This window comes from Rattus rattus, chromosome 3, assembly GCF_011064425.1.
Source record: "Rattus rattus isolate New Zealand chromosome 3, Rrattus_CSIRO_v1, whole genome shotgun sequence".
Classification (NCBI taxonomy): Eukaryota; Metazoa; Chordata; class Mammalia; order Rodentia; family Muridae; genus Rattus; species Rattus rattus.
In genome coordinates, this window is record NC_046156.1 from 205,060,825 (window position 1) to 205,081,638 (window position 20,814).

Here is a 20,814-nt window from a genome sequence, read left to right on the forward strand (position 1 = left end):
CACATACCCATACACACCCCCTCACATGCATACAGTACACACATGCACACACCGCACAATACTCAAACACACATACACTCACACACATACATACACTACACACTCACTCATACACACAAACAGACTCACAGAAACACACTTAGATTTATGTTTTTAAGATTATGTCTCTGAACTTCAGATTTTGTATGCATTAACCTAATTGACATTCCATTTAATGTCTATTAGACATTGTGAATTTGACTTATTTTTCTCTCTGCAACCCTCCACCTGCTTTTCCCATGTATGCCTTATATCAGTAAATCTTTCTTTCCAGTTATTCAGGGTGAGATCCTGAAGTATCGTTTCATTTTCTGATCCTCGTATATCCCATGTTTAACCATTCATACGTCTCAATAACTGTACCTTTAAATATTCCTACCTCCAGCCATTTCTCTACCCTCCATCATGTCCCCTAAACTCAGGCTTCTACCCTTTCCACTTGATTGTTACAATTGTTACAATCAGTCAATTATGTCATTAATGTGTAGTGTCTCTAACCAGTAGCAAGGGTGAGATTTAAAATGGGAGGATGCTGAGGTAAGGTTTTGGAAGTTTTTCCAATGACTTTGCAGTTCCTCAAATCCAGAGCTTTGACAGTTGTTTCCGGGGCCTTCTGCGGCTCTCCCTTGTGATGGCTAATCTTATCAACTGGAGTGGATTTACAGTCACCTAGGAATCAGCCTCCTGAGCATATACCTGTGAAGGTGTTCCTAGGGAGGCTTGCCTGAGGAGGGAAGACCACTCTGAATGTAGGGGGCACTACTACCCCGTGGCCCAGGTCCTAGAGCCTGTGAAGAGGGAGAAGAGAAAGCGGCTGAGTACCAGTCAGCCACTCTTTGCCTCTTGGCTGTTGATGAGGAGTGAGCAGCTGTCCTTGTTTTTGTTTCCACAGCTAGACCTGCTGTGATTGTCTTGCCTTTCCCAGCGTGAAACACCTTACAGTCCAACTGTGATTCAGAATAAACTCTTAAGTTGCTTTAGAAAAGTAGCAGGGGCCTGTGAGGAGATGGGTCATGGGGCCTGTGAGGAGATGGGCCTGTGCAGGGGCCTGTGAGGAGGAGATGATGGGAGAGCAGGGGCCTGTGAGGGAGATGGGTCAGCAGCAGGGGCCTGTGAGGAGATGGGTCAGTAGCAGGGGCCTGTGAGGAGATGGGTCAGTAGCAGGGGCCTGTGAGGAGATGGGTCAGCAGCAGGGGCCTGTGAGGAGATGATGGGTCAGCAGCAGGGGCCCTTGAGATGGTTCGGTGGGTAAAGTGAACGCTGTGAACACCCGAGACCTGAGTTTGATCTCTGGAAGCCCTGAGAAGGTGAAGGAAAAGAACCAGTTCCATCCAGTTGTCTTCTGACATCCACATGTGCTGTGACATGGCTGCGACCCTTCATACACCATAATAAATAAAAACTAAATTAAAAAAAGTGACGGGCATGGTGGGGTACACCTTTAATGCTAGCAATCAAGAGGCAGAGGCAGGTAAATGTCTGTGAGTTCAAGGCCAGCCTGGTCTACATGAGGATTTCCAAGACAGCTAGAGCTACGTAGAGAGACCCTGTCTCAAAAACCAAACCAACCAGACCAAACCGTGAAACAAAACAAAACAAAACAAAACCTAAAAAAAAAAAAACAAAAAACCAACACCCCAAACTACTATTCCTTCCTTCCTTCTTTCATTTTTATTACCTGTTTTATTGTCGAGATTATGTTATAATCACATAGTTTCTCCCCTTCTCTTTCTTCCCTCAGAGCCCTCCCACATACCCCACCAACTGTCCAGCCAAGAGTTAATTCTTTATGGAAAAACAACAAGCACACCTCTCTTGTGCAAAACTCCTTTCAACTTTCATAAATAGTAAAATTAAATGTCTGCCAAAGTATTGTCCTAAAGCAATATTCTCTATGGTTTATTGTCAAGAAATGTTTGATTGGCACACCCGTTCTATATACCTTTATATAAGACATGTCGCCGTTTCTCGGATGAAGGAGGTCCCGAGTGGAAAAGTGAGCCTCTCCAAGGTCATGTGCTCCTCACTAGTTTTATGGCACCCCCTGCCTTCCTTCAGACCTTTGTTTGGGTGCCCGCTCCTCTGTTCACCCCCGTCATTGCTTACAGCTCTCCCCACCCTAAGTGCTTGTACTCCTTTTACCACCGCTTGCTCTCCTAGTCAGTGGTTCTTACCTGTGCAGCGCCCTGACTCCAGAGTGTGAGCTTGGCCGGGGCGAGCTCTTGTGTGTTTGGTTCCTGGCACGTAATGAACACAAGCCACACCCGAAGTGGGTGCTCAGTAATGGCAAGTGTCCACCCAGCGTGCTGATCCACTGAGATTCCTGAAGGAATATTCAATGGCGCTCATCCTCGGGCGCTGTGTAAGATTGGACATCACTGATGCTTTCAGTTCTTTTTAGATAAGAGTTCTACATTACCTCATGCCTTTCATCACTTCCGGTGCTGAGCACATCTTTAGACAGTTATTGGTTCTGGTTATTCTTTTAGGAGGGTCTAATTTATGCAATTTATTTTATCCTGGACCAGGAATTTTTAAAATATCGATTTATAAGAACAGCATATATTATCAGATAACCTTCCATATCTTTTGTTTACTAAAATATTTTCTCATTTTCCATTCTCTTGACTTTGAAAATAATATTCTTTCCACATATAAGTTTTAAATTTGTAGTGGATCTGCCACTGTTTCACTTTCTGTTTCCGGGCTGATGTTTTGATTAGGAACTCCTTTTTAACTTCATGGAAGAAGCATCTCTTGGATTTTGCTCTCGGCATTACTGTCTTATTTGCTGTGTGTAGGGCACTGGCACATTTGGAACGTGCCGTGGAGGGCCTGTGCTCTGTGCAGTTAGTTACTTAGGTACCAGGGTGGCCCAGGCTGGTTGCTTGGTTCCTGCGTTCTTCTGTGAGTGAGCCTATGTTCTCATCTCAGCAGATGCTAATTCCCATAAGTAGAGAGGTCCGTTTCTAAGCTCTGTATTTAATTCCCTGAACTAATCTATCACTATCAATTTCAGTTTTACTAATGCTTTGCGGTTGATTTCGTCTGTGATTAGCCTATCAATCATTTTTGATTAAAGTCTGTTATATACTCTTTTTCAGACAACTTATTGTAGACATTTTATTACATTATTTGGTTAGTGAATTACGTGTGTGTGTGTGTGTGTGTGTGCATGCATGTACCATAGTACATGTGTGAAGGTCAGAGGACAGTTTTCTGGAGTAAGTTCTCTCCTTCTAACATGTAGGTTCTAGGATCATTTTATACTCAGGCTATCTGTCCTCCCAGCAAGCATCTTTTCCCAGTAAGGCTTATGTTATAATTTTTATGAGTCTTTCTTTATGAAATTAAAAATTTGTATTTTTAAAATTTTAATTAAAAATTAAATTTATTTTTAATTTTCTCAAGAGCTTGAAAAAGATCAGTGGGCCCAGGTGTTGAGTTCTGTTGCCTGCTTTCTGATGGAGGTCAAGGTAATTGTGATGGATTTCCACTTCGATTTGTTACATTGTTGCTACATGAGTAGTTTCCCTAGAGCTTGAGCTTAGCGTGGTGGTAGAGCCCTAGTCTAGCAAGTATGCAGCCCCGCGCTCTGCAAAGATTTCTGAGGTGGAACCGTCCCGGTATTTTTGTATAGAGCGCCCTTGGTGGTGATGTCTAATGCACTTACATGTTTCTGGATTAAACTGGGTCTTATTTGACTCACTTTTCTTATTTCATTTATTTTATTTTATTATTCTACTGTTTCTGTCACTCATTCCATCTTTCCTTTCTAGTATTTACTTATATGGTTTTTTTTTTTTTTTTTTCTGCCATGGCAATGCAACCTAAACCAGAACAGATTTATTTCCAGGATAGGAAATGCTTTAGCCTGTGTCACTGGTAAGGTCGGGGGTGTGGAGGTATTTCAAGAACAATCTCGGTGTAGACCGCTCCTTATACGCTGGCGCAGGGCAGAGAGGGAGGGGAAGCTGCTCGAACACGTGCTATGGTGTTTCTATTGGTGCCCGACTCTTCATTGTTCCAGGATCTGCAGATAACTATGAAGTAACGCAGTCTGTCACAAGCTGAAAGGGGAAGCATTCATCTATGGCTTTCCTGCGCTCATCAGTCCAAGGTGCCCCACAGTGTTACCTACGTCCGTTCAGGACCGTGTGCACGAATGTATACCGAACGGAGACATCCGCCACGCCTGTGTGACTCTCGCTAGACTGAGACTTGCCGCCGCGCTGCTGAACTAGTGCTCTCTTTCTAAGCTTCTTCTAAGTAAGAAGTGCACTGTGAGGATAAGTGGCAGCTGCCCTCAATGAACCGTTTGAGAAATGCTGTAAGGAAATAGATAAAACAGTAATAACCAACCCATCTCTCCTCTCTTTAAAGGTGGGCTATCTGTCGTTCAGGCTGCTCTGGAGCTCCCCAGGTATCCTTACAAACTTACAAACTCATGGTAGTCTTCTTGTCTCCGCCTCCCACGTGGCCGGTTACAGCGTGAGCCGCGGTGTATGGAGAAAAGATTCTCTTAAAGTTTGAAGTGAAAGGTTAGAAAATTTTAATGTATTTATGACCAGTATGTAATGAAAATAAAAATGGAGATCCGTGTTAGAAGTAATGACAGATAAAGATCGGCACCTTCAGTGCTGCTTGAATACGTTCATAAAGCATTAGTGCCCCAGCAGAAGAGGGAGCATAAGGTATCACATGAGCAGACAGTACTAGAAGAGAATGTATATAGTTCTCGTGCCAGGGATACCTTGCTGGGGCTGGGGATATAACTCAGAAGAATGGCTGCTGAACACTTCTAAGGCTTGGATGGGATCCCCAGAACTTTATCTAAAACCAAAGACTGACTGACTGACTGTCTCTGTCTCTGTCTCTGTCTCTATCTCTATCCCTCCTGTCTCTCTCCTGGCTTGGGATTCTTCCTTTACTTGTGGTACTGTCTAAAGTCACCTGGTGACATCTGCCTGCAGCTGGGCAGACTTGGAAGGTCCAGCATAGCTTGACTAATGTGCGTGATGCTAGGTTGGACATGGTTGAGGTATGAGTGAGGGTCTTTTCACGTGGTCCTCCAGCTCAGTGCACAGCTTATACAGCTCCTGACAGCTGCAAGAAGTGGGAAGGCACAGCAGCATGTTAGTGCAGCTCTCCACCTCAAGCTAACAAGAATAAGAAACTCCAGATGGACAAAACAATCATAAGGAAGAAAACTGCCACACCCACGGGCAACAGAACAGGCGTTTTCACACAGTCTGGTAGAGCTGGAAGGGAGACCTTGAAAGATCTTAGCAGTGTGTGTCAGAAACATTAAAACAATCAAGTTTGTTTTTACCCTCAGATTATGAGGGGAGAACGCTTTACTCACAAGGACGCCAATGGTGAAGTTTGTACTCACTGTGAAGGTCCAGAGCCACCCATACGCAGTTGTGTGCAGCTGTCTCCTGCCATGTAGAAAACCTCTCGATGACGCGCGACTGTTTTCAGTTAGCACATGGTTGAGCGTACTTGTGGGGTGCACTGCGATGGTTCAGTATGTGTAGATGCTCTGTCATGTTCAGAGTGGCTTCCAGATGTGGTGCCTCGAACAGCTGCCCTCCCTCTGGGGGCATAAACGTTCAGTTTAGATATCACGTGTGTAATAGTACTATTAAGTGTCATCACCCTGCCGTGCACTGGGATGCCAGGCTTCCTTCTCCCAACTGCAGTTTAGCACTTGTTACGTCAGACTCGTAATATTCTTCTATGGAAGAAGTGGGCTGCACAGTTGTACTTCCAGTGCGACTGAAAGGTGAACTTAAAAAATAAATATCAAAAGCACACTGGAAGAAAATACGCTACACTTTAATGAGTTTTGTCTTTGTGTAATTAAGGTATAGATTTTTTTTTTCTCCTAAAGTTTTATTTGTTGAGGAAGAAATGGTATTTTGTGACCCAATGATTTGATTTTGGAATAATTTCACCATTAGCACTAAGAATAAAATGGGAACAATCTAAACTCCTTGTCTTGACAAATATGTCTGTATAGGATCTGACTCTGCATATGCCCTTCCTTCCGGCCACAGGCCCTTTGCACCAACCTTTCTCGGCCTGGGATTGCTTTCCTTTAGCTAAGGCTTTGCTTGGGTGTTTGCTTCACTTTGGTCTGTTACAACTCTACTTCCCAAGTACTGTCTCCTGCTGTTTGAGACCGTTCTTCCCACACCTTCCCAGCCAATGCTTTTTCTATTCCAGTATCACATGATAGTGAGGAAGACGTCACGTGTGTGCTGTTCTCCGATTTGTCTCATGACCTACTCGTTTTCCTCTTCTCTGGGTCCGGAGTCCTTGGCGTGCTTTGATCTATGAAGGGCTTGGGAAGGCATGGTTCTCCTGCCTCTCCAGAAAGCCAGGAAAGGTCTGGAGGTGACAAGAAGGTGGACTCGGTAGTTCGAGAGTCCTGCCAGGAAAGGGAGCTGGAACTGTCTGCCTAAGATGATAACATTTATGTTGTATCCATTTTCTGCATCCTAACAAGATGTTATCTGGTCAGGACAGCAGTGTCTGGCATCTGGCCCCTGTGGCTTTGCTGGGTGGGTCACTGGGTATCGTCGGCAGGTAGCAAGTACTTCTGGACATACAGATCTCTTCTGGCAACATAGAAGGGTGCAGTGTTTGGGGACATTTGACATAGACTCAACCTCATGTTCTAGCAGCCATGAAGTAGCAAGCATTTCAAACTCCAGAGACTTTACAGTAACTGGGTGTGCAGAAGTCCCCTATGAAGAACTAAGAGCACAAAACCAGGTCTAGTCACAGTAAGTTAAACCCTGTTCTTCTTATTAACAGTGATTACAGATATGAAGGTGAAATTCAGTTGCTCTTAGGATAATTGGTTCTCCAAGCCCTTAACTGGCTCAAAACTGGACGAAATACAAATGGTATTTAGGACAGCACATGGCTGTGTCCAGTGCCTGTGGTTTCCTCGGCCTTCCCCTGTGTCCCTCCTGAGTTTCTGTTGCCGAGTCCTGAGGTTTATAAGATTTCCTTCTGGAGTTATAAATAAGCCGTTGATCTTATGCAGTATAGCTCAGATACTTAATTTGTTTAATCATTAGAAGTTTAACTTAGTCACAGGAGAGCACTGCCTCTCTGCCTTAGTCCCTTGAGATAGGGCCTCTGACTGGACCAGGAAGGAGCTTTGCTGGATTCCCTCCCCAGGAAGCTCTGATGCCCCTCTGGCTTAGTGAGTCCCCTCAGTGCTAGGCTGCAGACCCAGGCAGCCACGCAGGGCTGGGGTCCACGCCTGTTTAGTAAGGACTCTCACCAGTTGGCCAACTCCTGAGCCACTTCATGTGTTTGTCTTTTTTTTTTCCTTTTGTTCATCATTGTTATTCTCTCCCACTTTGTGGAACCGCTGAGGAGCACCCCGATAGCTGTTGCCATGCCACTGTCCGTGGTGTATTTCTGTCCCTTTCTGTTGACTGACTTTTCTTACGGTTTCAGTCAGGTTTTCAGTCTTCTGGGCATGCCTGGTCATTTCTTTTTTTTTATTGGATTCTAGATGTTTGTTTATGCTGCATCCCCCATTTCCAAAAAAATGTAGTAAGGATTCTAGGAGTCGGCTTCCCTGTCCCTCCCTCCCTCCCTGTGCTCTCCTCTCCTTTAGAAACTTTCTGTTTTGTTTTGTGCTTATATTGTAGGGTGCTTATGTTCGAGGTTCAGTACAAGTCTCATTGTGTAACAGTTGGGTTGGGGTGATTAACATATCCGTCACTTGGGGTCCTTATCAGTTCTCGGTGGTGGTGAGAAGATTTACAATCCCCTTTAGCCACACCGAGGTCTGCGAGTGTGGTTTTAGTTACAGTCACCGTATTGCGCAAGGCAGCAGCAGCTATTATTCCCCGCCCGACTAAAACTCTGTTGACCGACTTCGCCCGTTTCCTGGTTCCTCCTTTCCCCCTGCCAATCAGTTTGATCCTTTCAGGGGCTGTTTTTAAGATATAGTGGGGCAGGTCTCAACCAGCCTTTAGATGAGGTCTCCTTTGGAGCACCCCTGAGGTAGCCGAGGATGCTGTTCACCGCTGTGCGTGTTGGGACGTTTCTCTGCTCTGGCAGCTGGGCGTAGGAAAGACTCCTGGCCCTGTGTGGGCTCTGAGGATTACGCCGCTTACCTCATCTGGCTGTGGTTCCCAGTCCCTAGTAGTTTACTCGCATGCATGTGGGAACACTACTCAGGCAGAGAGAGGCACCGTGTTCTGGCAATCTCCAGAGTTCCCGCTCCATGGCTGCCTTGCGCGCGTTCTGCCCACTGTCAACTCCCTGTTTTCTTGGCTCGGAACTCTGGCTTTTCAGACCCAGTGACTCCTGGGCTCTGTTTGGCTTTGCTGCCTCTGTACTGAGTATAAAACTTTGTGAGCTGAGGCGCTTCTTGAGTCTTCTTGTTTATTGCTTTTCTCCCGGAGATCACTGCCCTGTGCTATCCGTGAGCAAGGTCAGAAAACACCTCCTTCATACCTTTTTTTAGTTAGAGTTTTAGCTATTTAAGGTGGGAAGATAAACCTAGTGTTTTATTGCATGGTTCACAGGCCAGAGGAACACTTAGAAGAGTATTTTTGTATGATAACAGTGTATCCCCCCCATTTATACGAATTTTAAATGCATAGACATTTTAGGGACAGACATGATTAACTTTATGGTCATTAGTTGGTTTGCTCTGTGTACTGTGGAGCTCAGTAGTCAGGGGGCATGAGAAGCCCATGAGGCGAGCACGTGGACATTACAGGACTCTGGGAAGCTCACGGCGTGGTGAATGAGGGGCTGAGCGGTTGCTCTTGCAGTGCATCAGCCTGGCCTTCCTTTCCCCACTGCTGAAGGTTGTCTCCTTGGGACACTGCTTCTGATTAATAAGGAAGGAGAAGAGAGTCAGTGCAAGAGCTTTAAACATGCACAGGCTTGGAGTGGAGATGACTTGGAGGGCAGAGACTGTGACTCATTCTGGGAAATATGTCAAGAAACTTTTGTTATATCAAAAAAAAAAAAAACCAAAAAAACCGAGAAAGAAAGAAGGAAAACCAGCGGATCTTAGCCTCCTCTCCTTCCTGTTTCCCCTGCCTGTCCTTCCTCTCTGACAACCGTTAGACTTCGCCACACATCTGGTACTCTTTCAATTAGCGAACGTTGAGTGCTCTTTTTGGCAGAATTGCCCCAGTAAAGTCTTTAGTATCACAGAAGCAGGCCATGTACCAGAGTAGCGCCTCCTTTAATAGCTGCTGGTACCCTCTGCTCTATTTTTGGCCAGTGTCATTTTGGTTTCCGGAACATCTTCAAGACGGTGGCCTGAATCTCGGGCTGGAGCAACTGCAGTTTGGGGTGTTTTTCCGAGACAGATGCCCATGTTAGGTGTAAGGGTATGGGGCCGTCTTTCTCCCACCCTGCCTGCCTTTCCTCTTACAGGGTGGAGGAATGTCGTTCCTGTCCTCTGTCCCACCATCACCTAAACTCACAGACTTGTATTTGTGACTTTGCTTAAAACCATAGTCTTGGCAAATGTGAATGCGATCAAGGTTAAAATGAGGTCACACTGGTTTAGGACAGGTCCCGGATCTATTGTGACTCATGTCCTCGTAAGAAGAGGGATGTTTAGGTATAGAGACAAAATACCTGGGGAGATTGTCCTGTGAAAACATCCACACAGGCACACACACACACACACACACACACACACACACACACACACACACACACACACACACACACACACACACACACACATAGGCAGCCCCACACACACACAGAGAGAGAGAGAGAGAGAGAGAGAGAGAGAGAGAGAGAGATATTGAGAGAGAGAGATATGAGAGAGAGAGATGGAGAAGGAGAGATGGAGAAGGAGAGAGACCTGTAAGTTTTATAACATATCAGAACAGGGCAAAGACAGCTTCTCCACTGAGCCTAAAACATGTGCTAGCTAGGTTAACCCAGCCTCCAGAACTGTGTGGGGATCTTTGTGTTGTTCTAAGTGTTCAAAGCGTTGCCTCTTTCTGTAATGCCCTAGGGAGGACATTCTTACACCCTGCACCCTAAGACCTGCTTCTGAAGACTTAAGCCGGGTAAACTCAGGGACCTTTCTTTCATTCCCTTAAAAGCTGGGCAGCTGAGTAAGCCACGCTTTGCATGGGTGGTGCTTTGTGGTGACCAGAACAAGCCTTGGCAACCTGATTTTTTTCTGTCGCCAGAACCATCATTTCTTTCAATGTAATAAAGTATAAAATTAACTGTTGTTTATGTCCTCCTAACAATGAAAGGGATATGATTCTGAGTAACTTTAAATGTAGAGAAAAAGGGGTGATCAGAGCTTGAGCAACCCATATGAGTTTTTCCTTTTTAAGACTCTGATATTGGAAAAGCAAGGCTAAACCTTTGAGAACACTCCAATGAGGGTAAACAGACAAAATATGGTAAAATCTTTACAAACTTAAATTGGAAGCAGGACCAGAGAGAAAAAATTAGTTTTCTCCAGCAGGCCCCGAGTTATAACACCACTGGCCATTCCTCTGGCACAAATAAGCCGAAATGCTCTGGGAGCACAAACGAAATTGCTTAATATAATAAAAAGTATGAGGGCACACACGGAGGTCCCACGTCTATGAACCAGAAATTGAAAACTCAAAATGGGCAAGTTGGAAAACCTGAAACCAAAACATTATTAAAAAAGAAGAAGAAGGAAGGAAAGAAAACGCTTAATTGTAAACCTAACATTGCAGAGGCGTGAGTTAAAGTGCGGATGAGACGTAGGGAGCTTTAAACTCGCTCAGTGCTTTGTCCGAGAAGTTAGCATCATCAACTTGTAACCGTCCTTTGAAAACGAGTGCAAGCTGACTGGGTGGTGGGATTTCAGCTTAGGTCCGCTGGGCGTGCACTCTTCCCCCAGATAGTGTTACTAGTTTGTGCTGGGTAACTTCCTCTTTTCTCTTGGTGACAAGGGACTGGTCTTCTCCCACTCCCTCTTCTCTGGGGCCAGAGTCTTTGGCATGCCTTGCCATCTATGAAGTGCTCAGAAAGGCACGGTTCTCCTGCCTCTCCAGAAAACCAGGAAAGGTCTGGAGGTGACAAGAGGGCGGACTTGGTAGTTCGAGAGTCCTGCCAGGCAAGGGAGCTGGAACTGTTGCGAGAGACTGACTTGTCTGCAGATGAGCACGGTGCGGAGCTCTCAGCCGGACTGGGGTTCTCGGTGTTGAATGGAATTGGAAATTGAAAGCCATAAGTAGGCATCAACATCCTACTGGGAAAACACGTGAGACCCGACAAGGTGGCATTTGTCTCCTTACAGTACCTAGAGGGCTAATTCAAACACCGAAGGGGGAGGACGATGAGCTTTATTTGCAGAGCTTCATGGCTGGATCTCAGAACATAGTAGTCACAGGGCACATCAGAGTCATTCTGGGCTTCGCTCCCTCTGAATCTAGATCCCAGCCCTGCCCGAGGTATCACAAGAAACAAAAGGGCACGTGTGGTGTCTACAACAGCACATTTGGGGCTACCCTAGAGCTTGCAGACCCCCAGGTTTCCTCAGCTCGTTTCACCCCACCCCATACCCTAAACCCCTCCAGCTCCTGGACTTCCCTGCCCCATCACCTCATTCCCTGTAACCCTGTCATTCTGGCTGTGCTCTCTGTTGCCCCCCCACCCCGCCCCGTCTTCCTCTCCTGGCCCCTCTATCTTAACTCCTTTGCTTCTACTCTTTTGTCTTCTTCTCTTGTTCTTGCTTGGTTGGTCATATCTCTCTCTCTCTCTCTCTCTCTCTCTCTCTCTCTCTCTCTCTCTCTGAACACACACACACACACACACACACACACACACACACACACACACACACACACACACACACAGCTTTCAATTTTCAGTTCCATTCAACACTGAGACCCCAGCACTGTGCTCATCTACAGACAAGCCACTCTCTTGGAACAAGAGACAGGACTCTGGAACTGCCAAGTCCACCCTCTTGTCACCTCCTGTCCTTTCCTCACCTTCTGGATAGGCAGGAGGACCAAGCCCTTCCAGGCCAGTCTGCTCCTTTCTGGTCTTTGCTCTGGCCTTTGCCTAATGCCTCTAGCTGTACTTTCCCCTCCCTTCTACAATAAAACCTTCCCTGCAACCATACTTTGGAATATTCTGGTCCTCAGTTTATATAACTGGTGCTGAAACCCTTAGTTTATACATGGGGAACTATTACTTTTTCTTTCTTTTGTTGGGTCTTTATTTTATTTAGTAGTACAAGGAAAATGAAATGTAACTATTAAAAAATATATATAAATAATTTAACTGAAAGTATACTTTTTTACTTAATACATATTTTAAATATATATGTAATTTAGAGTGAAAATATCTTCTTTTTCTGCCCCTCTGGCCTAACACATATATTTAAATAAGTGCTATCTCTTCCTTGTAACAGCATACCATTAATCATTTATTTATTTATTTGTTTATTTATTTTTGAGGTAGTGTGTCTTGATACACACGATGAGATTACAGGCCTGGTTCATGATTTTGGGTTTTTGGAGCATGAGGTGCTAAAGATTAACCCAGGTTCTCAGGCGTGCCATGCAGGCATTCTTCCACTGAGCCATCTTTCTTTGTGAGTCTATATATAATTATCTATTTCTAATAGCGCTATAGTTTCCATTGTGTGGGGGATTTTAATTACCTTAGTGGAGCCCCTAATGATAAGTAATTTTAAGGCATTGTTATGGTTTGTATGTGCTTGGCCCAGGGAGTGGCACTATTGGAGTAGGTGTGGCCTTGTTGGAGTAGGCGTGGTCTTGTTAAAGTAGGTGTGGCCTTGTTGGAGTAGGTGTGGCCTTGTTGGAGTAGGCGTGGTCTTGTTAAAGTAGGTGTGGCCTTGTTAGAGTAGGTGTGGCCTTGTTGGAGTAGGTGTGGTCTTATTAAAGTAGGTGTGGCCTTGTTGGAGTAGGTGTGTCACTGTGGGTGTGTGCTATAAGATCCTCATCCTAGCTGCCTGGAAGCCAGTATTTTCCGAGCAGCCTCCAGATAAAGATGTAGAACTCTCAGCTCCTCCTGCACCATGCCTGCCTGGATGCAGCCATGCTCCCTCCTTGATGATAATGGACTGAATCCTTGAACCTGTAAGCCAGCCCCAATTACATGTTGTCCTTCTAAGAGTTGCCTTGGTCATGGTGTCTGTTTACAGTAGTAAAACCCTAACTAAGACAGGCATTATGTTGGTTACTTTTCTTGTCGCAGTGACTAGGAGCTACTTGAGGAAGGAACGGTTCTTTTGGCTCTACAGCTTGGGATGAGGTAGTCCATCATGATGGGGAAGGCAGCATGGCAGAAGGAGCCAGTGGATCACATTGCATCAGCGGTCAGCAGGCAGTGTGTTAATAGGTAGTGAGACTGGGCTATGAAACCTCCAAGCCCGCCTCTAGTGACTCACTTCCTCTAGCAGAGCCCCATTTCCTAAAGAGTCTACAGTCTTCTAAAAACAGTGATACCAGCTGAGGAGTAGGTGTTCAAACACATGAGCCCATGCAGGATATGTCACATTCAACCCATAACTACGATGCTTAAATTTTTTTGAAAAAAAAATTATGTGTAAGTATGTGTGTGCCTGAATGTGTGCATGCGTACCATGTTCATGCAAGAGCCCTCAGTAGTCCAGAGTGGGCACCTTGTCCCATGGAATTGGAGTTATAGGTAGTTTTGAGCTACCATGTGGGTGCTGGGAACCTGGGTCCTCTGTAAGAGCAACACGCACCCCTTACCCCTGAGCACACTTTCCAGCCCCCACAACAGGTTTTCTTAGGGTCTGCCTTAGAACTTTCAAGCAGAGCTCTGTAGCCTTAAATGGTTGTGATTCTTTCCCACAGAGAGGTGGGGCCACCTTCCTCAGGTGAAGCATAGTACCTGACATTGCCCTGCTATCTTAAGTCACATTTAATACACTTCAAAATACTCAGTCTTCCTCAGAAACGAAGTATATTATATCCCTATTTTTCCCACTTTTGAATTTTTGCTTTTGTTAGTTTTTATCAAAACGAGCCAGAGGCTAATACTTACCCGTGATTTCCTTTCCCTGTATCTGGTCACGCTGTAATAACTCAGCTCTGTATTTAATATTTCCAGAGGTATCAGAGTCGGGCGAGACTCAGACACGCATTTGAAAACTCATACATGTATTTAAAAGGTGTAGCAACCAGGAATAGCCGTGGGTAGAAGCCGGTGAGTGTTGGGATGCCTGTAGGATAAATCATATGAACATATTCCACTGGAAGGACCACCATGTTCATAACAGTCTCTCTCTGGGCATCTAAACTTGACCTTTCAGCAGTGAACAGGTATTGATACATTGTAGTGTCTGAGCTGTCTAGCCTTGCCATTTTGTTTTGTTTGTATATTTTTCTGAGGTAGTGTTTTTCTGTGTAGCCCTGACATCCTGAAGCAGGCATGTCTCGGCTTATCCTTGCTTTTCAGTGGGAATTCTCTTCTCTTTTTTTTCTTCTTCAGTTGATCAGATTGGGGAAGCTATCGATGGTTTTGGTCTCACCTTCAAGGACTTACTTGTCCTGGTTCTGGCTTGGCCCCCCTCCTACTAACCTTGCAGTCTTGCTCAGTTGTCTTATTCCCTATCTCCAGCCACTCTTTCCGGACAGTCGTGTTACCTCTCAGTGCCTGATTCCGAAGCTCTGCTGAGGCTTGTTCGATAACTTTAAAAAAAAAAGGGCATTTTAAAAAAAAGATGATCTGTAAAAGGCTTATTAAATTCAGCAAGAGAAGCCTCGTAATTATCTGTGTGGCTGCTCTCAAGCAGGCATATCCTAGCTCTCTGGGTGGGTGGTACAGCCCTATGGCAGCTTGTAAGAAAGCAAATCCAAACATGTTCTGTTGGAAGTGAAATCCTTAGATCTTCATCCAAAATGCAGTCAGCAATACACCATAAAACTTGCCGGTCTCTCTGGGATGCTACAGAACCCACAGGATGTTTTCTCTCCTAAAGTTTTAACATTTGGCTGTACTGTAGGAACACAATGGCCTGGAAGCAGATGTGCAAAAGGCAGCCAGCTATTTGTGTGAAGTAAGCATCACTTACGAAAAGGCACAAAGACTCATACATTACAAAGATAAAAACTATTCTCTGTGCTCTCATCGTTTCAGAGATTACCAGTGGGACAAAGGTTTTAGGTATCTTTCTACGTGAATATTGTAAGTACATATAACGTATATATTTAAATCTGATAAATGCTTGAAGAAAATTTAAGACTACCTTGGATAATGTTCAATCATCAAGTTTTTTTTAGCTGTGAAGAATTTCATTGTTTTAAAATGTAATAATTTTTATTACCACCTCTCATTGACAAATATTCACGTATTTTTTTTTAGCTCTTATGCCATGAAAACGGAACTTTATAATTAGTACTGACACAGGAATTTGACTTTCTACAGATGTGACTGCATCTATAAGCTATAAGTTCCCGAATGTAGCATTTCAGACTCCAGTGTTTATACATTTTCTCCCTTTCCCTTCTTTTTTAAAGTGAGACAGAGTTTCACTTTACAGCCCTTGCTCACCTGGAACTCTCTCTGTAAACCAGGCTGGTCTCAGACTTCCAGAGATCTACCTGCCTCTGCTTCTCGTGTGGCATTTATAGATGTGCACCACCATACCCCGCAGTATATTTTAAGTTTCGGTGGCTTTTGCCAACTTGCTTTTCAGGGATATAACACTGATTTAATTTTTTTTTCCTCCCGGCAGTGCGTTGGGAAATCCTGCCTGTTTCACCCATAAATTTGCATGTATGTTACACATCATAGTTTTTTGATCTATAGGTCAAAAGGTTGTCACATCATTTTTAACTTGCATTTTCCTTATAGTTAATGCTGAACATCTTTTTATCGACATCTATTTCTCTTTCGGTGATTTATCTGTCTGTCTGTCTGTCTATCTGTCTACAGTCCCACCTATTCTCTGCTCATTTCCTTGGGCTGTTAGTCTTTTTTATTGACTTGTTATAACTATTTGCATTTTGAGGAGTTTAAAGCTGATTATATACTGAGGAAATCAGTGATTTTCTATGACAAGAGCTAATTTTTCTTTTTTGCATCTTTATATTTGTCCCTTGATTTATTTTAAGGATTTGCATTTGGAGGAATTTAACGATGTTTATATATTGACTGAATTAGCGCCTTTTTATGACAAGGCTCAATTTTTTTGCATTTTTCTATTCTTTGATTTTTTTTATTCTGTGCAGCACCTTTTTTCTTTTTTTAAGATAAATTTCATTATTTATTTTGTATGTATATATGTGGTGTATGTGTATATTCACATTGTGTCGGTGGGGACATGGAGGTCAGAAAGGGGTATTGGATCCTTGGTGTATTGGTGAGCTGCCTGATCCAAATTAAACTGCTCAGTTGTACATGTACAATAGTTCATGGGTGCTGGGATCCACACTCAGTCCCCTGACAGAACAGTGAGCGCTCTCTCTGAACCACTGATCCGTCTCTCCAGACCTCTGTCACAGAATGTTTCCGTCCTCTGGTTTTGACCTTTTGGTTTTGAGACAGGGTATTTTGTAGCTCAGACTGATCTCATACCTAGCGGCTGAGCTGAGAATGACCTTGGACTTGTGGTCAGTCGTGAGGGATTATAACCGCATCGCGGGGAGGGACCGAGTGTTTTGCACGTGCTGGACTAGCGTTCCTCCAGCCAAGTACATCACCAGCCTTTCATCGTGCTTTAGAAGACAGATTTACCTCTGCTTTAATCTGTCCCATTTGTGAGCTTTATTGTTAATTAGCAATGCGCATTCTGTTTAGGCAAGGGAAAAGTTGTCTACAAAAGTATTTTGGATTTTTTATTTGTGGTATTTGAATTATTGCACCTGGGCTTTCCCTGTTCGTTTCTCTTCCGCAGTGACAGTCAAGTACAGCAACTGCCTTATGGTAGACGGTTAGCGAGTGGTCTTGATAATGGAGGCACCTAGTAATGGTGACTAGAGGACTAGGTCAGGGCTGGGTAAGTTGCAGGGCCTAAGGTTACCGTCTTAACTTGGTGACCGACACAGTGAGTCGTAGTGGAGTTGATGTCAGCATTTGGAAAGGTCCCAGTGAGCCATGGTCCTTATCAAAGTCTTGCCCCCTTTCTTCCTATTAATTCCTTCCTCAATGCTCTGAGTTCCTCGGGTGCTATATGTTCCTAATGCTGGCACTGCACTAGAAGCTGTTGGGGATTAAGCCGCAGCATTTAGAGCACTGGGATACATTCTCACGCTCAGCTAGGGTTCAGAACGAATGCCAGTGCAATCCCATTGAGTAAAGGCTTTTACCGCGCATTGCCCCAGTGCCTCCAGATATGTCCGGCACTTACCTGAGAACACTGGTTCAGGGCCCGAGGTTGACCTTCAGGCTCTGCATGCCCAGTGTTCAGGTGTGGTGATGCTGCTGGTCCCCAGAACTGGGTGGCTCAGGCTCATCAGACTCGAGCGTCAACACTAGCCCATGTCTGCCCTTACTTAGCTGAAAAACAAGTTTCTTGGAAAATGCTTCATCCTTCATCCTTTTCCCAGGCTACCTGGATGGGGATTTTATGTGGAATGGTAGTCTGGATTCCTCAGCTGAAACACTGCCTTCTTCTAGAAAGTGGTTCTGATTTTATTATAATTTACTGGGAGAAATAAAACTAAGGGATGTTTAATACTAGTTGACGTAGTGGGCCAAATTAAATCATAAACCATGGTAACCATAAGAAGTAGGGAGCGAGGAGAGAGTATTGACTGGAACAGAAAACGCCACTGTGAAGGGGAGACTTGAGTTGGGCGTCGTGTCCTGGTCTAGGCTACTGGACGGTAGAGCTAGGGTGATCTTCTAGGGCTTTGCATTGACCTGTCTGTACCGGACACTCTTCGGTCCTTGTTAGCATCATTCTCAGGGTCTGCTCGATTACACCACAGCTGCTGGATAGCCACTGTTTGGATTTTGTACAAAAGAAGAGTCCCTCTCCCCATGGAGTTAGAACAAGATTGGCTAGTGTTCCAGAAGCAGAGTGGGGGGGGGGTAAACCCGAGCATAATGATGGCATAGTCATTGCATTTCTGTGCTGTTTCAGTAAATATTATTTTTGTCACTGGGCATCAAGCTAGGCTTCATATATGCTATGTAGGAGGTGTGCCACTTTAGTATCTTGCCCAAATTTATGTCGTCCAATAGGGTGATTTTGACAATATAGGCTGGGTGACAAATAAATGAAATGTAAAACAGTAATTCTGACATCACTCTAATGCTTAACGTCCATAAAATAACTACAAGTAATAATGTTAGATATTTGATAGTTTACTCTCCAGTCAGAAGTGATATTCGGTATACAAAATAACCTATGACGGTAGTATTAACTGACCAGAGCAAGCTGGATCCAGCCATTCAGAGTTGAGTCATAAGTAGCGAGCCTCCAAGTAAAAGGCTGAGGGCTGGCTGGCAGCCCAACACACTGTGCGCTGTGTTGCACTGTACGCTATGTCTAAGTCGCAACCACATATATTGTTCTATAATTAAAAAAAAAACAACTTTAAACTTACTTTGGGGTGCTAGGGATCACACCTAGGGCTGGCGTGCTAGGCAAATAGTTTTCCACTGAGCTATATCTCAGCTTCTTAATTCTCTTTAAGATTATGCTGATTGTAATCCCCCCCACCAGGAGTTGATACGGTAAAATTCTCCACAGTAGATGAATAGATGAAACGGGAAGAGAACGATGAATTCTCTCCTTTTGGGGGTTAGACACCTGAAATCAAGGTGTTGGGGTCATGCTCCCTCTACGGCTCACAGACTGAGCCTGTCACCTCCGTGCTGTGATGGCTAACAGTAGTGCTTGACATTGCTTGGCTTATAGCTATACTACTCTCCATTTCCGTGAGGCGTTTTCAGAACTTCGTATGTCTGTTTCTGTCTTCGGACGTCCCTATGCTTATAAAAATGAGCAGCCTCTCCTTCCTTAATTATTATATTATTTAGCTCCTGTTAAGGTGGACAAGTGCGCTGGAGGACTGATGTTGCTTTGTGTGCAGACATCGCTATGCATGGAGAGTTACTGTGTTCTTCTGTGTGAGTTCATGGAATTCAAGCAGCTTTTGCCTTAGAATGGAGCTTATGATAGTTGGATGAACACTACACTGGGCTGTATTTAAGAGCAAGTATAAGAAAGCAGGAAAGAAAGCAATTAGTGGGGCTGGAGGGATGGCTCAGGGGTTAAGAGCACGTGCTGCTCAATCATGAGGACCGGGGTTTGATCCCAGCCTACATCAGACGGACGGTGCAGTGTGAGACAAGCCTTCCTCAGGTCATGGTACACAGGATGTTAGGAGGCACAATAAGGAAGTGGGAATGAGGCTCCTCAGACAGTTCGGGCAGGTACTACATACAATTATCGCTCTGTGACATCTGTTTCGTCAAAGAGACATTGAGGTTCGCTCCAGCCTTGCTGCGAACCCTCAAATCTCCCATGGTCACTGTTGCTCACAGCATGGTACTGCTTCCGGTGGGATTAAGTGCTTGTCTAGTGTTTACCATCCTGAAGTTTGGCTCTCTGACTTCGCCGTGCTGGGCTAGTAGAGCCAAAAGAGTAGAAGAGATTAATTTAGAAGAGGAGCATTAATAGGCAAAACTGCTAGGGAAATAAGAGTGATGTTTATCAAGTGGTACACAGGGTACATTGCATTAGTCTGGTCGTCCATATTATCTCATTTAAAGTGGCTGCGTTCTCTTGGCATGACTTAGAACACAAGTGACACGGTAGTTCTTAGATCGATGAGTTCTTGCATTAATTGGTATTTTTCATGTCTCCTTTGTTGGTGGATCACAGGAATGTTCTGATGGCTACATGTGCAAAACACAGTTTCAAATAAAGAAAGAGACTCCAGCACCACATCAGGGAACACCCGCCAGTGTGCACACGTGTCTCCCCACAGAGGTGAGTAGTTTAATGGAGTAGATTAATTAAGAGGTTTCGGTCTGTGTCGTGTATGTTTATATGTTAAAGATTTAAAGTAGCCCTGGATGCCGGGACTTTTGGTGGTAGGCATGTGAATTTCATTTCTGAGCGGTTGTTTTCTTCGTGGCAGTGAAAGCAGCAATTGTGGTGTATGGTGAGAGTCTAGACATCCTTCATACCTTTCCTCGGCTCTGAAGGCCCACAGGACTTCCTGTCGTTTTGGTTTTTATCCAGTGACATCTCCACCGACACAGATCTGACTCTGCCTACTCTGCCTTTGGCAGCTTTTCTAGTCATTTGGAAATGTGTAGACTCTGGGTCTCTCATTCTTTAGGAAAATCTGATTGACTTGAGACATTTACAAAATTAAACGTTATTAAAGCACTGAGTTCATAGTGGTTTTCTGGAACATTTTCAGTCTCTCAATTAATCAAAATACAAATGCCCTTAACATGTTTCTTATTCTTAAGAAAAGTTGTAGATATCCATTCTGAAACACTGGGGAAATCTGTAAAACTGAACTAATTCTCCGTATACCTTTAATATACACTATTAACGTTTTGGAAAGTACTGCCTATTTTCCTTAGGTTTCTCCTCTGCGTGTGTTTGGTACCCAGGGAGAATATCACGACCATCCTTACATTTCAGTAAACGCAGGATCCGTGTTCACTTCTTTTTGATGACTACACCGGGATTATATACTCTTACGTCAGGAAGCACTGGAATGTTAACAGATAGAAGATGGTTGATGGGAACTAATTGCTTCAGTACAAAGGAAGAAATCATAGCTGTTTCAATCC

The 20,814-nt window shown here is 44.4% G+C and overlaps 1 long non-coding RNA gene across 2 annotated transcripts in view; it reads left to right on the top strand.

Annotated features, from left to right (window-relative positions):
- The window catches only part of LOC116897306, a 72,183-nt gene extending 51,781 nt beyond the window's left edge, over positions 1-20,402 (top strand). For both annotated transcript variants that reach the window (XR_004387411.1, XR_004387412.1), the window contains 2 exons: positions 19,886-19,993; positions 20,145-20,402. This is a non-coding gene — a long non-coding RNA (uncharacterized LOC116897306). The remainder of the gene's footprint in view (positions 1-19,885; positions 19,994-20,144) is intronic.
- Positions 20,403-20,814: the final 412 nt, after the last annotated feature.